General features: G+C 52.2%; 1 pseudogene; it reads left to right on the top strand.

Moving 5' to 3' along the window:
• Nucleotides 1-5567: 5567 nt before the first annotated feature.
• On the top strand, nt 5568-15619 carry LOC147976028 (uncharacterized; annotated as a pseudogene).
• Nucleotides 15620-16385: the final 766 nt, after the last annotated feature.

The raw sequence follows: 16385 nt of genomic DNA, 5'->3' as shown, positions 1-16385 counted from the left end.
GTCCCTTTCGGTACTGTTTAGGCGACACAGACGGGCATTTAATGCCCTTGTCCCCTGCAGTCAGGGTTAGGTATGATAACACTATAGCAGGTAGTTGTGCCTACTACAGCACCTAGCTGCCCCTACCACAAGCACCTTTCCATTTTTTCCCTTTACCTCCGTTGCTATGTCGGTAACCCCTTGAGCATATAAAAGGAGGCCCGAGTGCAACGAGGGGGGAGGACGGCCATTTTCCAACACCCACGCTCGGTCTTGCTAGCCGCTGGTGTGTACTATAGCACTCCGCGCTCCCGAGCTAGAAATCAATACAATCCACAAAGCAGGAGTAGGGTTTTACGCATCCGTGCGGCCCGAACCTGGGTAAATCGCTCGCGTGCTCTGCCTCGATTTGTCCTTTGCACGACCAACCGCCCACGTGCTTCGCCTCGATCTGCTCTTTGCGCAACCTCCGCCCCCCGCCGAACCGAAAGGGACCCGGTCCGCCGGTCCCATAGGTGCCCGTGGATCAGAAGCCCCGGCACCCACGTACCCCCAAACGATCAAAACAGGAGCCAAAACCCTAATTCCACCGCCGTAACTTTATGTATCCACGAGATCCCATCTTGGGGCTTGTTCTGGAGCTCCGCCGGAGGGGGATCGATCATGGAGGGCTTCTACATCAACACCATAGCCCCTCCGATGAAGTGTGAGTAGTTTACTTCAGACCTACGGGTCCATAGTTAGTAGCTAGATGGTTTCTTCCCTCTTTTTGGGTCTCAATACAATGTTCTCCCCCTCTCTTGTGGAGATATATTCGATGTAATCTTCTTTTTGCGTTGTATTTGGTGAGACCGATGAATTGTGGGTTTATGATCAAGTCTATCTATGAACAATATTTGAATCTTCTCTGAATTCTTTTATGTATGATTGGTTATCTTTGCAAGTCTCTTCAAATTATCAGTTTGGTTTGGCCTACTAGATTGATCTTTCTTGCAATGGGAGAAGTGCTTAGCTTTGGGTTCAATCTTGCGGTGTCCTTTCCCGGTGACAGTAAGAGAAGAAAGGCACGTATTGTATTGTTGCCATCGAGTATAACAAGATGGGTTTTTCTTCATATTGCATGAGTCTATCCCTCTACATCATGTCATCTTGCTTAAGGCATTACTCCGTTTTTACTTAATACTCTAGATGCATGCTGGATAGCGGTCAATGAGTGGAGTAATAGTAGTAGATGCAGGCAGGAGTCGGTCTACTTGTCTCGGACGTGATGCCTATATACATGATCATACCTAGATATTCTCATAACTATGCTCAATTCTGTCAATTGCTCAACAGTAATTTGTTCACCCACCATAGAATACTTATGCTCTCGAGAGAAGCCACTAGTGAAACCTATGGCCCGGGGTCTATCTTTATCATATCAATCTCCTACTACTTAGTTATTTACTTTGCTATTTTACTTTGCCTTATTTTACTTTGCATCTTTATCATAAAAATACCAAAAATGTTATCTTATCATATCTATCAGATCTCACTCTCGTAAGCGGCCCTATAGGGATTGACAACCCCTATTTGCGTTGGTTGTGAGGATATATTTGTTTTGTGGAGGTACGAGGGACTCGCGCGTGGCCTCCTACTGGATTGATACCTGGGTTCTCAAAAACTGAGGGAAATACTTACGCTACTTTGCTACATCATCGCTTCCTCTTCGGGGAAAACCAACGCAGTGCTAAAAGAGGTAGCAGAACCCTCTGGCCATGGAGCATCAGCGCTTTTGCTTATTACGGCACCTCCGCACTCTACGTGCCGCCCCTCGATCATCCTCGGCTTCACATTGAAGGTATTGAGCCACAGGCCGAAGTGTGGGGTAATGCGGAGGAAGGCCTCACACACGACGATAAACGACGAGATGTGAAGGAGGGAATCCGGGGCTAGATCATGGAAATCCAGCCCATAATCGAACATGAGTCCCCTGACAAAGGGATCCAGAGCAAGGCCTAGCTCCACCGCCGTTCCTTCCCCTTCCTTCCCGCAGTCACTGGTTCCCTTCTCTCCGCCCCGGCCTCGGTCCTACCTGGACACCTTGATGGCCAGGGACGCCGACGACGGGTTGCCTCGCCCGAAAAGGCCCCTGGACCAGGCCTCGTCTTCGCGCTCCGATGACCGGCCGGCTCGGGCCTCCTGACCTACACCGGCACCTCCCTTCACCGTTCTCCTCCCCGTGATCCGGCGGGCGACCCTCGGCTCCCTCTACCGGGGTCCTCGGACGACCGGTTGCGTCGTGATGCTTCACGCCTCCACGCCGGTGGGGACAAGGCGCGTTGTAGGTAGGATGACCTCGCTAGGGAGGCTGCTCTGCGGGAGGAATTGCATGCCCGGCCCCCTGCCACTGACCGGGCGCATGAAGAGGTGGTGCCGCGGGTGCCTTCCCCGCGGGCGTCGGACGGTGACTGGCGCCGGTGGTGTCCGGATGATGGTGCTACCCATGCGTCTCGGGGGGTGAGGTGGACTAGGAGGTGCTACGGTATGATTCATCTCATGCTCCCCGCTCCCCTGGCCCTGACCGCCGTGTTGCCCGTCGCTATGACCGGGATGATGGCCCGACTGGACGAAGGGATGACCCTAGGACCGCGCGGTCCTCTTGTGCTCACCGCTCGGTGGAGGTGCCCGGTGCCACTGTTCAGGCGAAGAATAAGAAGCACAAGAAGAAGAAGGCACCTGGGGTGGTCGCATGTCCCGTTCTGACTGGAGCTTCGGAGTTGGTGGCTCCGGAGCTGAGTCGGCCGCCCCAGAACTCGTAAGGAGACTATCTGCATCAACTGCGGTTGTGCGGGGCATTTCTGCTCGGAGTGTGAGGCTCCTCCCTGATGCCCAGGACCCTAGCATACCTTGGGTATGGGACTGAGGGGGTGGTTTCTACTATGTGGATGCCGAGATTCAGGAGGAGGTGGTTCGGCCACACTTGGCCCCGGTCACTCTGGCCCCCGAGCAGGTCCTGCTGTCTGGGGTGGTGATCTCGGCCGACCTCATCTAGACTGAGCTCGCCGCCTACATCGGCGACTTACGCGATTCCGGCTTCGCCTGGGAGGTGACTGAGACGACCCCCTCGTCTTCTCAGTCCCCTTCCCCTCCGCTGTGTCAGTGATCTGGGAACGGGGGTCCCCAGACATGCCTCCCTGCAGCCCGCTGCATGGCTAAGCCAGCAGGCCGTACGGCCCATCTTCATCAACAAGGCATCCAAGACCCTCGCGAGGGGCCAAGCCTCGCGAGGCGGACGACGCAAGACCTCCTCTAGAGTGGCCTGGTCAGGCAGGCTCACGAGGAGCGGAGATATCAAGGCGAGGCAAACCTCACGAGGCTCTCGTGACGTGAGCCATGACGATCGACACCAAGCAAGCACCAGGCGGGCGCCAGCGCATGCAACATCCTTGTTTCCTCTTTGGTGCTAAGGAGACCAGCGCAGGAGAGGAGTACCAAGGCATCAAACAAAGGTTGCCATATCGGTGAAACAAGACCAGGACCAGAAGGACGGCAAGACGGAGGTCATCGTGGAGCCCAAGACGGCGTCACCACCAGAGCCTTTGGCAGGCGAAGACCACTTCTGTCAGGATGGCTTGTACTAGTTGTCCCCCTTCAAAATTAGCCCGCCGTTGTTGGCTCCCTTCCCGCTCAATATTTGGGAAGAGGACCAGGGCCTATATAAGTAGACTTAGACACCACCAAGAAAGGAGAGACGACAGACAGAAAGGGAGGAGGAGAGATCACTCTCAGCCACACAAGTTAGCCAAGCACAAGAACACCTCAACCTCAGGAGGCTGTTCTTCCCCTTGTATTGTTCATCATCAGCCCCAGAGGCAATCCACCACCACCCACCGGAGTAGGGTATTACACCACAACGGTGGCCTGAAACTAGTATAAATCTTGTGTCTTTCCGTGTTGCGAGTTTGTCGAGCTCGTCCGCGAGATCTTAGCAAGCTAGGGCCTTGATCGGTGGGAGGAAAAGACTTCACGTGCACCCCAGTGTTCGAACCTTAAGGGTTTGCTGGAACCCCACATCCGACATTTGGCGCGCCAGGTAGGGGTGCGTCGTAGCCTCCCTTCCATCAGTTCGTTGCTCTGTCGCTCCATCATCTCCGTGGCGAACGCTCGTCGTGCTCGAGTTGAGCGTCGGGCTGCCCTCAACGCCCGCGTTGCCCAGACGGCTCCCATTGGCGGGACACCACGTCGTTCTCCGTCTCCCGCCGCCAACGCTGCCATCGACCCGGTGGGGAACGAGCAGCAAGCGTCTTTGCTGCATCCTTCGGTGCGGCAGGACGGCCGCACCGCCACTCCATCGCTGACCCTGGCCGGTTCTTTGTCTCATGCGCACCACGCTCCCATGGAGGCACGGGCCGCAGTCCTCACCGCGAACGAGCTCCTGCGCTACCGCCAAGTCGACGACCTCTACGAGGAGTGGCTTGACTGCGTCGCCGAGCTCGTCCGTGCCGCGGGGGGCTCCCTGGCGCCATCCCTCTCTCGGCCTCACCCTCAGCCGGCCATGGGCGACGAGGCCCGAGGCGCGCCTCCACCACCCCAGCCCAAAGACGGTACCTTGGCACCAAGGCGCGCAGCCCCGCGATGTGATGCGCCACGCCCGGTGCCCACGCGCGAAGAGAGAAGCTGCCAAGAAATCCCACGGCCGCGAGAAGCTGCACTCGTGCTTCCCGCGCCGCCCGTGGCGGTGCCGCGCGGACCTCGCCAAGACCAAGCTCTGCCTCCCAAGCGGGCCCCGATAACTATGGCCGGCTGCCGCGTCTTCACCCCCGAGCTGCGCAGCGTCGCCTCGCCAGGCAAGTTCAATCCGGATCTGCCTCCTCGCTACGACGACACCGCCGACCCTGTGGAGTTCCTGCAGCTCTACGAGCTGAACATCGAAGCAGCCAACGGTGACGAAAAAGTCATGGCGAACTGATTTCCCATGGCTCTCAAGGATGGGGCCTTCTCCTGGCTCCTGAACCTGCAGCACGGCTCGATCTTCTCCTGGGATGAGATGCGCGACCGCTTCGTCGCCAACTTCCAGGGCACTCGCGACCGCCCGCCAGCCGCGGGCGACCTGCGCCGCATCAAGCAACAACCAGGGGAGACCCTCCAGAAGTACATCCAACGCTTCAACAACACCCACCTCAAGATCCCCAAGGTCACGGATGAGGCCATCATCTCCGCGTTCATCGACCGTGCCCGTGACGTCAAGATGAAGGAAGAGCTCGCTATCCATGAGGAGCTCTGCACGTCTCAGGAGCTGTTCAACCTGGCAACCAAGTTTGCAAGAGCTGAGGAGGGGCGCCTTTCCCTCCTTGAGCTGCCAGTCGCAGGCGCAGAGGAGAAGAAAGCCAAGGCCAAGGACGTGAAGCGCAAGGAAGCGGCAGTGCTTGCGGTGGAGCCCGACACCAAATGGGGCAAATATCAGCCCGAGTCATCCAAGAAGAGCTGACCATTTTGCGCCTTCCACAACCTGAACACCCACAACACCAGCGACTGCCAAGAGCTTAGAGCCATACGAGAAGGACGCTACGGTCGACGCCCCGAGCGCAACGATCAGGGCTACGGCCATGGAGGAGGACGTGGAAGCGGACGCTAGGACGACCGTGGCCCGCGCCAGGAATGGCGCGACAGGCCTTGTGAGGACCGATGGCAAGACCATCCTCGCGAGGGGCCCTGGATGGACCAGCCTCGTGAGGATCGCCCCCAAGGCAACGCCGGTCTTCCTCCACTGCCGCCACCAAGAAGCAACGACGATCACCATCAGGACGAGGGGGTTGGGGGCTTCCAGCAGCCGCGTGCAATCGCCTGCATCTTGGGCGGCGCCCAGGCCCCAGCCTCTCAACGCATCTTCAAGCGGTTCGCTTGCGAGGTGAATGTGGTGCTGCCCACGCTTGAGGCCACGCGCCCGCTCAGGTGGTCCCAGTGCGCCATCACTTTCAACTCGGCAGATCAGCTCAAGTGCGCGGCCACCACCGGCATCCTCCTAATGTTGTGCTCCCCAGTCATCAGCAGTGTGCAGGTTACCTAGACCCACATCGACAGTGGTGCAGGGCTCAACGTCCTGTCCGTCGACGCGTTCGACAACCCCCAAGTGCCATATGAGCAGCTCTAGCCTACCAAACCTTTCTCAGGAGTGACCGACGGCTCCACCACACCGATAGGGCAGGTCCGCCTACTTGTCACCTTCGGCACACACGACAACTACCGCACCGAGCTCGTCGACTTCGACGTCGCGCACATCCGCCTGCCGTACAACGGCATCCTCGGGTATCCGGCCCTAGCCAAGTTCATGGCGGTCACCCACCACGGCTACAACGTCTCAAGATGCCCGGAAGCGGCGGTGTCATCATGGTCCCATGTGAAGAAAGGGATGTGGTGTGCTCCCTCGAGCACGCCTTCAAAGCTGCAGCAATCGACGACGCCGACAGCTAAAGTGAGGGCCCTGCGGAGGCCGTCCCCAAGAAGAAGCAGCAGCGCCACGCGGGATCTGAGGAGGATGGCGCCATGGCAGGAGCCTCGTCAGGATCAGCGCCTGTCCCAGGGGCGCCTCCCTCCATCGCATAGGAAGGCTGCACCCAGCGTCCTCCTCGGGCAGGGCTCGGGGGCTCTCTCCTGGAGAGCCTCAGACCTTGCCAACCTCACGAGGGAGGCGCTCGGGCACCACTTGGAGGCGTGCTGCGCGGCACATTTTCCTCAGGAGAACACAGGGCAAGGGATTCCCACCACTCAGGAGTTCATCGCCAAGACCACACAGGAACTGCAAGACGCAAGAGCCATGCGCGGCGATAGCCGCTCACAAGTCCCAGCTCACCAACCGGGCGAGGGTGCCGAGCTGCGTGTCCGCATCGACATCCCAGGGCTCAACAGGGTCGCGTCTCTGGAGCGCTTCTGGCCTTCACGTGTGGGACGTTGCACGGGCCCGCCACACAGCTGCGTTCGCATGCTGTTCGGCTTGCCGAGCGGGGCGTCGGCCTATCAGCACGCCATGCGGCGCGACCTGGCAGCTCAAGAGTCCAGGTATCGCGCTATCCTGGAGGGAATGGAGACGGTCTTCAGGGAGCCTCCAAAGTCCCCAGAGCCTCCCGAGGCTCAGGGCTCCGGTGGCTCATGAGGATTCATTTCTTCGACGCACGCCTTCAGCTGCACCAACTCTGCTTCGCCTACAGAACTAGGTGACATCTCCCAAGCTCATTAAGCTGGGAGCGCCTCTTGGGCTGCATTATTCCCAGGCCGTGTGGGTCTGTTCCTACGGCATGTATCCCATTTCATTATGTCTTTAGCTTACCCTGCTGGGGGCACCCCTCGGGCTGCATCATCCCCAAGCCGCTCGGGCCGGACCAAGTGGCATGTATCTTCCTGCATCTACCCAAGCTGATTTGCCTTCTCTGCTCAACCTGCTGAAAGTGCAACTATCCCTAGGTGGTTTTGGTAATTCCTAACAACATATAGCTCATTGAGCTAATGCTATTTCAAGTTTAATATCTCAGGAAAGCTTAATGATTGGCATGGCATGGATGAGAAAAGTGGACCCCTCAAAATGCTAAGGACAAAGGATTGGCTCAAGCTCCAAGCTCAAGACTCTACATTTTCTATTTTAGTGATCCAAGATCACATTGAGTCTATAGGAAAAGCCAATACTATCAAGGAGGGATGAGGTGTTGCTTAATGACGCTCTTGCTCAAAATGCTTAGTGATATGCTCCAAAACCCTCAACTACTTTCTCACATCCACATATGACCTAAACCAAAAGTCAAACTCAGCCCCACCGATTCTTTATATCCGGCGCCACCGAGTTCAAATGTCATAGCCACTACCACAAACCCTAGGCAAATCGGTCTCACCGATAGGGATCTCGGTCCCACCGAGATGGGATTGCAATCTCTCTGTTTCCCTTTGTAACGTTTCGGCCCCATCGAGATGAGCGATCGGTCCACCGAGATTGCAATGTAAACTCTCTGTTTCCCCTTCGTAACGTTTCGGTCTCACCGAAATGAGTGATCAGTCCCACCGAGTTTACCTGACCAACTCTCTGGTTAGCTTATTACCAAAATCGGTCTCACCGAGTTTGTGTAATCGGTCTCATCGAGATTACATTATGCCCTAACCCTAACCATATCGGTCCTGCCGAGTTGCATGTCGGTCCCACGGAATCTCCTAACGGTCACTAGCTTTGTTCAGTCGGTCCGACCGAGTTTATCAATTTGGTCCCACTGAGATTGGCAAGTTGTGTGTAACGGTTAGAATTTGTGTGGAGGCTATATATACCCCTCCACCACCTCTTCATTCATGGAGAGAGCCATCAGAACAAACCTACTCTTCCAACTTACTTTTTCTGAGAAAGAACCACCTACACTTATGTTGAGGCCAAGATATTCCATTCTTACCACATGAATCTTGATCTCTAGCCTTCCCCAAGTTGCTTTCCACTCAAATCTTCTTTCCACCAAATCCATATCCTATGAGAGAGAGTTGATTGTTGGGGAGACTATCATTTGAAGCACAAGACCAAGGAGTTCATCATCAACACACCATTTGTTACTTCTTGGAGAGTGGTGTCTCCTAGATTGGCTAGGTGTCACTTGGGAGCCTCCTACAAGATTGTGGAGTTGAACCAAGGAGTTTGTAAGGGCAAGGAGATCGCCTACTTCGTGAAGATCTACCGCTAGTGAGGCAAGTCCTTCGTGGGCGACGGCCATGGTGGGATAGACAAGGTTGCTTCTTCATGGACCCTTCGTGGGTGGAGCCCTTCATGGACTCGCGCAACCGTTACCCTTCATGGGTTGAAGTCTCCATCAACGTGGATGTACGATAGCACCACCTATCGGAACCATGACAAAAACATATGTGTCTCCTATTGCGTTTGAATCCTCCAAACCCTTCTCTTTACATTCTTGCAAGTTGCATGCTTTACTTTCCGCTGATCATATACTCTTTGCATGCTTGCTTGAATTGTGTTAAGATTGCTTGACTTGTCCAAAGTTGCTAAAATCTGTCAAGAACTAAAATTGGGAAAAGCATAAGTTTTTATTTGGTCAAGTAGTCTAATCACCCCCCTCTAGACATACTTTCGATCCTACAAGTGGTATCAGAGCCTTGGTCTCCATTTGCCTTGATTTTGATAGATTTTGGAAGTCATAGCCTTGGTTTCACAAGCTAGGAGAGTATGGCGTCTAGCGAGGGAAACTACCACCGTAGAGGTCCTTACTTCGATGGTACTAATTTTGCTAGTTGGAAGCATAAGATGAAAATGCATATTCTTGGACATAACCCCACCGTATGTGCTATTGTGTGTATTGACTTGCAAGGCGAATTCTTTGATGGGAGAGAACTGAACCGTGAAGCTACTACGAAAGAGTTGAAGATGCTGCAATACAATGCTCAAGCTTGTGATATCCTCTTCAACGGATTGTGCCCTGAAGAATTCAACAAAATCAACCGTCTTGAGAATGGAAAGGAAATTTGGGATACTTTGATTGATATGCATGAAGGTACCGACTCCGTCAAGGAATCCAAGTTGGATGTGCTTCAAAGTCAGCTTGACGAGTTCAAAATGAAGGACGGTGAAGGTGTCGCTGAAATGTACTCTAGGCTTGCTCTTATCACAAATGAGATCGCCGGCTTAGGAAGTGAATAGATGACCGACAAATTCATCATCAAGAAGATCCTAAGAGCTTTGGACGGAAAATATGATACCGTATGCACATTGATCCAAATGATGACCAAATACAAAGATCTCAAGCCAAGGGAAGTCATTGGAAGAATTGTTGCTCATGAGATGTCACTCAAGGATAAGGAGGAGCTCCATAACAAGTCAAGTGGTGCTTACAAAGCCTCATGTGAAGCTCCCACATCATCAAGTGAGAAACAAACCTTCCATGAAGAATTGAGCCTAATGGTGAAGAACTTCAACAAGTTCTACAAGAGTAGAAGCAAAGATAAAAGTTCCAAGTCAAGGTCCTACAATGACAAAATATCTTCTAGTCGAGAGCGAAATTGCTACAATTGTGGAAGACCCGGACAGTATTCCAATGAGTGTACGACACCCTACAAAAGAAGAGAAGATTCTCCAAAAAGAAGAAGTAGAAGAGAAGAATCACCATCAAGAGAGAGAAGGAGTAGAGATGATCGTTATGAATGAAGAACATCCCGGAGAAGCAAGGATTTGGAAAGGAAGGACAAGTCATCAAGGAGCTACACAAAACAAATACATCAAGCTCATGTTGGTGAATGGGTATCCAGCTCCGACTCCGACAATCACTCCGAGAGAAGCTATCACTCCGACTCTGAATATACTCAAGATGAAGGTGTTGCCGGTCTAGCACTTGTGTGAACCAACTCCTACGACATATTTGATTCACCCAATGAAGGACTTGGAAGATGCTTCATGGTTAAAGTCCCAAAGGTATCACACCCCGAGTATGTTGATTTCAAATGTGATGAAGATGACTTGTTAGGTGATGATGATTTACTTGTTGACAACTCTAGTGATGAGTACTATGATGAAACATCAATTAATCATGCTTATCAAGATAAAACGAATGACAATGATAAGGAGAATATTGAGTTTCTAACTAAAGAACTAAACACTCTTAAGTTAGCTCATGAAACTATCTTAGGATATCATCGAGAACTTTTAAGGACTCATGAGAAATTACGTTTTGAAAAGCTCAACCTTTAGCAAGAGCATGAGTTCTTAAAGGCAATCAATGATGATCTTCGCAAGAAAAGTTCTTCTTACATTGCCATGCGTTTACTCTTATCCACTTACATGCCTCAAGTCAAGTCTAGTAAGAGGAACAAGAAAGATTCTTCCTCTAGTAGTGACAATATTCATGATAAATCCAATGTTGTTGCTTCTAGTACTTCTATTGATTCCACTAATGATTCTCTTAGCCAAGTTATACTTGAGCAAGAAAATAGCTTATTGAAGGGAATTATAGAGAAAGGTGTTTACAAGAGCCTTGCCGGGAGTAAGTAATTCGAGGAAATCGTACGCAAGCAAGTAAGGCACCGGAAGAACCAAGGTGTTGGTTTTGAACTAAAGTTCAATGCCAACGGAGTTGAGTGGGAAGAAGATCAATACCACAAGACGAAGTTTGTTCCTCAACAAGAGAAGTATGATCCTACTTCCTTCAAAGGGACACAAGCTCAAGATGATCTTCCACCACAAGACCACAAACAAAAATGCAAGTATAAGCTTCAAGAGGAAATTGATGCATTTGAAGAAGCACCAAAGGCCTTGGTAAAGTGGGTTCCCAAGACTACATCAAGTTCTACTTCATCAAGTACGACTACAACTCCAAGGATTCCCATCAAGATGATGTGGATCCCGAAGAAGAAGAACTAGAGAGTTCTTGAGGGTGACTCCGCCAACATACTTCGCTCTTATCATTTTGGCAAAAACAAGTGCAACAACTTCCACATCTTGCACTAGTTCAAGGAGTCACAAACCCTGTTGTTGGTAAGACAAGGGACAAGGTAACCTAATGCTTTCATAGACATCATCTTGTGTGTGCATCACTCTATGTCTATGGTTATCCTTGTTTGTTCCTTGTGGGACTAACCCGTGTAGGTATTGAAAGTGCAACTCACTCCAAAGGTTGCTCCAAATGATCTACATCAACATTGAGCATCCATATCTTCAACATCTACATGAAGTCAGCATCGACAAAACCCAAGGTTAGTTCATCCCTCTTAGGGGGGATCTCACATCTAGGGGGAGCTTTACTCTAAGAATTGAGCTAAAGCAACTCTAATGGTGTGAACACAACAACGCTTTATGTAAAAATGGTAGCCCCATTTGTGCTTAAATAATGAGTATGACCTATGATCAAATGTTCTCATTTGACTCCTAAGTCAATGTACTCATGTATAGATGACCTAGTCATCGGCAATTGCTTGATAGATGCTAGAATTGGTTGTGCATGCTTTGCCACATATTTCATTTGCCATTTTGTTGCGTGAGCATGTTGGTTGCATAATTTACTCATTCGAGGACATCCACTTGTTCTTTTGATTGTTTGGTTCCTTTTTCTTTTGCCAAGTGGATGGACAAGAATGCCTAAGAACCTTCTCTAGCTATCTATGCTTTTCTCGTCTCGGACTCTATTCATGCTACATCACAATGTTTAATCAAGTCAGATTCGAACCACTCTGTGTGAGGAGCACTCGCAGTCCCCGATTCGTCATAGACTTAAACTTCCAAAACTTCATTGTGCATTTCGGTCTGACCGATTCTTCCATTTCGGTCATACCGGGATCACTAAGTCGATCTAGGTTTTCAATCCCGGTGCAACCGGTTTGAACTTTTCGGTCACACTGAGTTTCAGTAACTGCTTGCAGTTATGAATCTCGGTGCCACCGAGTTGTTCCACTCGGTCACAACGACAGGGTCAGGTTATATATATCCCCGGGCCAAAATTTGGAAAAAAAAATCGAACCCCTACGCCCGCGCTCAGCCCGCTCTGTCTCCCTGGGTCTCCGGATCGTCCTCCTCATCGCCAGCTGCCTCCCGCCGCTGGTTTCCGCCGCCGTCAACAGGAATCGTCTCCGCCGTTGCCGCCGTAGCAAGTCCATCGCCGCACTTAGGGTATGGACTTGATCCTTGTGCTAATCCCCCTCCGATTCTTAGCACATTGTTTTTCCATGTATCTTGCCACGATTGAGATCACTCTATCCAGCGAAATCACCCCGTAGTTTAGTCATGGATTGAAAATTTAGGGTTAGGTTTCCGCCGAAATCATCTCGGACCAACCGAGTTGTTGAAATCGGTTCCACTGATTTGGCTAAGGCCATTGCACATGTGATTCTCAGTCTGACCGAGAATTGCAAATCGGTGTGACCGAGTTCAATACTTTGTGAAACCCTAGCACTCTCGGTACCACCAAATTGTGACTCAGTCTGACCGAGTTTACTAGTTTAGGTTCCAAAAGCTGCTTCAGTATCACCGAGTTTTCAAATCGGTAGATCCGAAATGCTTTCTATGGAAAACTAAAACTAAGTTTTTAACTCATTCTTTTGCAAAAACCTATGTACTTTGTGATGCTTATCCAATCTACCTCATCTATAATCTATTCACAGGGTCTGCTGTCAGTGTTTACATCATGTCAGATCAGATTGATAGTCAGAACAAGTCTGAGGAGCAAGTGAACATGAGTGAGGGCACTAGTCCCTCTAGCAGCTTTGATGAGGGAAGCAGGAGTACACCCAGCAACTTGCCTAAGGCAGCCACCAGGACCAGAAAGAAGAGAACCTCAGATTCTGAGGATGAGGACTATGTGCCTGTTGAGGAAGAGACCACCTCAAAGAGGAAAGTCCTGAAAAAGGAATATGGCATAGCTTCTGCCACTAAGCCATGAATGAAGCAAAAGGTTCCTGCCAAGAGAGTTTCTATGTCAAAGGCCAGAACATCCACTCAAGAGACTTTGGGATCTGCACCCAAAGAACAGGTTGTGGCAGAGAAGAAAAGGAAGGAAAGGGTCAAAAAGACCACTGCCAGAGTGCTTCGCAAATCTTAAATAATGAAAGATTCTGAAGAAGAGGAAGAGGAAGAGGAAGAGGATGCAGCACCAGCACCCAAAGCTCAAAAGCTTATGGGAGATGCTATAAGGGCAGGGGCTGCTCCATCTAAGCCTAAGACTGCTCCTAAGACTGTTGCTCCAGCTCCAAAGCCAAAAACCAAGAGGAGCACCAGGAACATCCCTGCTGAGGAGAAGAACAAGGCCCCAGTGCCTCAAGCTGCTGAAGAAGATGATGACTCTGTCGTTTTGAGGAAGTTGAAGCCCAAAATTCCAAATCACGATGATGCTCACCCAGTTGCAGAGAACATGAAAATCAGGAAGGATTCAGGATTAAGGCTATGGAGAGAGTCTGATCCATATGCCACCAGGAGAAGGACTGCTGTGGTCTACAGGTTCCATACAAAGGAATAGCAGGACTTCTATGAGACTATCTTACTTGACAAGCCCATAGTTTGTGACATGAGATGGGTTGATTGGAAATTCATTGAGGAAAATGAGGATCACTTCCCTGGTGTATATGACAGCTTCAAGGCATGTGGAGTCGATGAGTTTGTGGCTCAGAAGCTCACAAAGTGGAATGATGAAATTATTGTGTAGTTCTACTCCACAGCTCATTTCTACCCAGATGGAAGGATTGTCTGGACGTCTGAAGGTACTAGGTACCAGTCAACGGTTGAAGAATGGGAAAAATTGATCATTGCTCCTGAGGAAAATGAAGATGTACTAGATGTCCCCCTTCAAAATTAGCCCGCCGTTGTTGGCTCCCTTCCCGCTGAATATTTGGGAAGAGGACCAGGGCCTATATAAAGTAGAGTTAGACACCACCGAGAAAGGAGTGACGACAGACAGAAAGGGAGGAGGAGAGATCACTCTCATCCACACAAGTTACCCGAGCACAAGAACACCTCAACTTCAGGAGGCTGTTGTTCCCCTTGTATTGTTCATCATCAGCCCAAGAGGCAATCCACCACCACCCACTGGAGTAGGGTATTACACCACAACAGTGGCCCGAACCAGTATAAATATTGTGTCTTTCTGTGTTGCGAGTTTGTTGAGTTCGTCCGTGAGATCTTAGCGAGCTAGGGCATAGATCGGTGGGAGGAAAAGACTTCGCGCACACCCCAGTGTTCGAACCTTAAGGGTTTGCCGGAACCCCAGACCCGACACGTTGAGCTACTCCGTGTGTGTTCCCATGACTTCATCCGCTGCCCCATCAACAAGATCTTGATCTCCGTTCGTGCTGCTGATACGGAGCCAGACCGAGTGCCTGCCTTGGAGAAGGTGTGGGTCCTTGTATACGGCTTGCCTCATGGCGGCAGGGCGGCGCCGCAGGGTGGCAAGCTTGCCCACATCCTCAAGGCGATATCTCAGCCGGTGGGCAAGATGGTGTCTACTGACCTGGCCTCCTACGAGGATGATGGCCCTGCCCGCATTGAGATTCTCGGCCCCGCGCCGGCAGAGATTGATGGTCTGTCTTTGGTATTCTACTTCGGCAAGAAAGTAAAGCGCCTCACCTTCGAGCTTGAGTCCCCGGTTCGTCACGATCTGCTTGGGCCGGACCCCGATGGCACTGTGCCTCACCAGGGTGAGGGGCTTGGTGGAGATGGGGACTCATCTAGGGAGAGATCCTCTGGTGAGGATGATGACAATGACGTTGAGGTTCCACCGGATCTGCCGGATGGGCAGCGTAGCCCGGTTTCTACTGGTGGTGGGTCCTCCTACCCTGCTGGGACGGCCTCTCAGGTGGCACCGGGAGGTGGGTCTGTGGTCATGACAGTCCCTCCCCTTGTCGCAACCCCGGGTGGCTGACCTGGAGGTCGTGGAGGAGGACGTGGTGAGTGTGGGGATGGAGGTGCGCCCCTCGTCGTCGCCGCGCTCACCTGGGATGGTCTGCTACTCGCGCTCGTCGGGGTCCCCCCTTCTCCAGCCTTGGGTCCCCAGACTTGGAGCCGCCTCTGCCCTTGGACATGACCGTGGTGACCCCTACTGCGGCTGGTTCCAAGCTTCGGGGCGGGGCTTCTCCGCTAGTGGCTGCATGTCAGAGTGCGCGGCTTAGCCAGCCCCGGGTCCTTCTGGATGGCCGTGTCCCGACGATCTAGGAGAAGGCCGCCATGCAGGCGGCTGCTCGCGACTTGTCCTCAGGTACTCCCTCCATCCATTATGTTCCTTCTGGTTCTGGTTCCCGTTTTTCTGTGCTTGGTTCCGCTCCGTTGTCCCATCTGGCAGAGGTGGATACCGATAGTGGCATTGTGTTCCGTGGCGAGAAAGGGCCCATCCTTGAGCAGATATCTACTATCTGCGTCAAGGAGAGGCTTGGTGGGGCGTTGGCTGAAGCCCGTGCTTGTGCTGCGCATGGTGAGCCTAGCACCTCGACGCACACAGACCCTGGGCATAGAGAGACCAGGGATGGTGCAGCACCCCCTTTGGAGACCGTGTTAGAGACGCCCTCGGCAGTTCCTCCCCCGGTGAGGGAGCTACGTGGGCGTCCCCCCACTCGTCTCAACCCCACTGAACACCGACTAGAGGTGTGTGGGTCTACCTCTAGGTTCTCTTCCCTTGGACCACAGTCCTCCGCTGCCCCCCCCCATGCGAGGGCGGCATGGCCGTCCGGTGAAGGCATCCCACCGACCCGCGATTGACGGGCGGGCTAGCTCGGCCCCGCTTGCGGGGCCTAGGATCTCCACTGAGGTTATTAAATGAAGCTCCTATGTTGGAACATTAGGGGCTTCGGCTTTACTGGCCGGAGGCGTTAGCTCATCGAGTATTTGCGTCAGGAGGAGATTGACATTGTGAGATTGCAGGAGATGATTCGCGAGGACTTTAGTATGCATGAGCTCCAGGGGCTTTCCCGCCATCAGTTTTCCT

This window comes from Triticum urartu, chromosome 4A, assembly GCF_056163025.1.
Source record: "Triticum urartu cultivar PI428250 chromosome 4A, HENAU_Tu73, whole genome shotgun sequence".
Classification (NCBI taxonomy): Eukaryota; Viridiplantae; Streptophyta; class Magnoliopsida; order Poales; family Poaceae; genus Triticum; species Triticum urartu.
Note: the sequence above shows the minus strand (reverse complement) of the source record. Positions and strands in the feature narration are given on the sequence as shown.